The 3578-nt window shown below is 50.1% G+C and overlaps 1 pseudogene; it reads left to right on the plus strand.

Annotated features, from left to right (window-relative positions):
* The first annotated feature begins 800 nt into the window (after positions 1–800).
* LOC114231435 (60S ribosomal protein L36-like) lies at positions 801–2062 on the plus strand (annotated as a pseudogene).
* Positions 2063–3578: the final 1516 nt, after the last annotated feature.

Below are 3578 nucleotides of genomic sequence, written 5' to 3' on the forward strand. Positions count from 1 at the left end.
AAGTGACAACACCTTCCTGAGTCTTAGTTGCTTCACCCAAAAAAGTGACTGGTTTGAGGATAACATGTGGTCATATCAGTCAAGTTCTTAGTGCAGCTCCTGACACACAGAAGGGATTGTTAATTCTGTAAGTCACTGCTCTTGTCTGAAGCAGTTACCTTGCTTATAAAATAGGGAGGAGCCTGGCTCAGTTGGTTGGGCATTGTCCCATGCACTGAGAGGTCCTGTTTGATTCTTGGTCAGGGCACATGCCTAGGTTGGGCCCAATCCTCAGTGGGTGATGTGTAGGAGGCAACTGGTAGATGCCTCTCTCTCTCTCTTCCTCTTCCTCTCTCTCTAAAAATCAATTTAAAAAACATTTAAGAAAAAATGGGGGGGGGGGCAACATATGTAATACTTTCAACAATAAAGATTTTTTTTTCTTAAAGAAGAAATGGGGACAATAATGGAACCCATTTCTTTTTAAAAAATATATTTTTTATTGATTTCAGAGAGGAAGGGAGAGGGAGAGAAAGATAGAAACATCAATGTGAGAGAGAATCATTGATCTGCTGCCTCCTGCATGCCCCACACTGGGAATCTAGCCCGAAACCCGGGCATGTGCCCTTGACTGGAATTGAACCCAGGACCTTTCAGTCCACAGGTAGAGGCTTTATCCTCTGAGCCAAACCAGCTAGGGCGGAACCTATTTCATAAGGTTGATCATCATTCATTTATTCATCATTCATTCATTCAATCAATGATTTTTATAGAATATCTATTGAGTGCCAGGCATAGCACTCAGTGCTCAGAGAATTGTTGGTGAAGAAAAATAGATGAATCCTTCTGGTGCAGCAGCCATTGAAAGCAGCAGCCATGGATCTGTACTACCCCATGGCCATGGGCCTCAACAAGGGCCTCAAGGTGAACAAGAATGTGAGCAAGCAGAGTCACAGCCACTGCCACTGCCACCACTGCAGCAGGCACCACCTCACCAAGCACCCCAAGGTTGTGCAGGACATGATTTGCGAGGTGTGCAGCTTTGCCCTGTATGAGCGGCATGCCAGAAAAAGGTGGAGACACATACCTGCACCAAGAAGAAGAGAAAGGAGCTGAGTAATGTCCTGATGGTCAGAAGTACTGAACCGCCTCCCCTCTGTGAGTAAGAAAACCTTTTCTGAAAAAGAAAAAAGATGAATTGTCTCAACTCTCATGGAGCTCCTAGGCAGTTCCAAACATAACTAAAATAAAATGCCAGTGTACTGATGTTAATAAGGAAAAGACTAATGTGTCATGGAAGCTCATAACCGGGGCATGTCAGGGAGACTTCTCTGAGGGATAGAGAGCAGAGTACAGCTGGGTGGGAGATCCAGGAGGGCTTCCTGTGGGAGACATCACCCCATCTAATAATTAACATTATTTATCCTCACCACAGCCTTAGGAGGAAGGCACTAACTACCCCCTGCCCTTCATTTTACTTTTTTCCCCTAAGCTAAGCGAAATTGAGTGACTTTCCTAAGGTCATGGAGCCAAGAAGGGGAGAGCAGGTTTTGAACCTAGGTTTCCTGGCTCCAGAATCTCAGACATAAAAGTGTGTCTTGGACTGCCTGTTTGAATGGGATGTAGAGAGACATGGAAGGTAGAGGGGCTCCCTCTTGGGGTGGGGGTGGGGCAGAGGGGAGAACCTAATTCTGTCAGGCCCCATCCAGGACCTGTGAGAGGGCAGAGATCCAGACACACGCAGAACTGCCCCAGGGCCATAAGGCAGTCTGGAGGCAGACCTTCCCTCTACCCAGAGCGCTGTGCACTCCATGAGTCTTCCTGCCCAGGGTTGTAGGAGAGAAAGGAAAAAAAGATATTGTTCCTGCCTAAGTCACATTGGGATTCAGACTCCCCTTTAGCCCAACCCACAAAAACTCCCACTAGTCTACACATGTCCTTGGATAGAGACTGTCAGCTTTGAATCCAGCCTGGGAAACTCCCTTAATCCCTAATTTTTCCTCCTCCATTTTCAGCTTTGGGCAACAGCTGGCACTCCAACCTCCTGAGCATTGCCAGGGCCAAATCAGTCCCTGGACATTAAAGGGATGCTGGGCTACAGGACTGCAGATGGCTGCTCCTTCCTGACCCAAGGCAGCTGTCTCCCTTCATCTCCCCTTTTCTGCCACTCTGAAGCAGGGTGGTCCTCACACTTCCTCTCCTCCCCTCTTCTTTCTGCCCCTTCTCACTTACCAGTAACTTTCCTCTCCCCTTGGAAGATAGGAAAACCTATTCTGGAGCCAGATTATGGGTTTGAATTTAGCTCTAGCTATATGACCCCAAGCAAATGAATTAACTTCTCTGATTCAGTTTCTTCATCTGCAAAATGGGAAGGGAAAAATGCAAATTACCTCACAAATTGTGAGGATGAGTTAGTAATTGTATAGTGCTTAGAACAGTCCTGAGCAAAGAGAGGCTGCTGTATATGAGTGTTTGCATAATAAACCCTGGTATAGTCACTCTGAGCCAAGGGGGTGGGACTTGGGGGCATCCAGGATGTCTGAAGGATCCTGCCCCCTCTCCTGGGTTACTGTTATGTTTTCCACCTGGTCTCTCCCTTCCCAGGCTGCTTCGCTGTGAGCACTTCTCTCCTCTGGCTGCAGGGTCTTCTTTCAAAATCCTGACTTGATCACATTACCCCCTGCTCAAATTCCGCAGTGGTTCCCCATTGCTTCTTGGATAAAGCATATCTTCTGGCCCTTCAGGATCTCACCCCTCAGAACGCTCCAGCTCCAACTTTCTCAGCTCTCCACCTCCCTAGATCTGTGACCCAGACTTCCTTGAAAACATGTCCTCCAGTCTCAGGCCTTCAGGCCTTTGTACTAGCTCTTTCCTCCACCGGGTGTTCCCTCCCATCCCTTCCCTGCCCCTAGCTATGAGGACTGTGGCCAGATGAAGGCCGTTCCTGAGGAGGGAAAGGGGAGAGTGGGGAAGAGACAGCAACTCTCAGAGCTTCAGTTTTCTCAGCTTCAAAAGACAATAGCAAAAGGGACCTCTCAAGATAAAAGAAGGGGGTGGAACAATATGTGAACACTCTGGAAACTAGGAAGTGGCCTGTTAGCATGGAATGATTGCTAAAGAGTTACTGAGGTGCCCGCCTCAGCCGCCCCTTCCAAGTTCCTGGCCCCCCACGCCCCTCAGACCCAGGCCACCGGAGGTAAACACAGGAGATAAATGAAAAAGGAGCGGACGGAGAGGGGCGCGGTGAAGAAAAGAGAAAGGAAGGAAGTGGAGCAGGGTGAGGGGTGAGAGGCAGAGAGCATGTGGCTGGAGCCCCCCCACCTCCGAGGAAAGAAGGAGAGGGTGACCTGGGATGCTCTCCCCCGTGCTCGTCTCCCTTCCCGGGGAGGGGGGTGCTCCCCATCCGGCCACAGGCCCGGCGGGTGGAGGAGGGGTGAGGGCGGCGCCAAGGGTAATGAATAATTGAAGTAGAGGGAGGAGGAAGACGAGGAGAAGGAGGAAGAGGAGGAGGCCGGAGCCACCGGCTCAGGGTCCTCCCCACTCCGCACCCCACCCCCTCCACCTCCCGGAAGTCGCTCCCCGCCTCCCGCTCCGCCAAC

This window comes from Eptesicus fuscus, chromosome 12 (genome assembly GCF_027574615.1).
Source record: "Eptesicus fuscus isolate TK198812 chromosome 12, DD_ASM_mEF_20220401, whole genome shotgun sequence".
Taxonomy (NCBI): domain Eukaryota; kingdom Metazoa; phylum Chordata; class Mammalia; order Chiroptera; family Vespertilionidae; genus Eptesicus; species Eptesicus fuscus.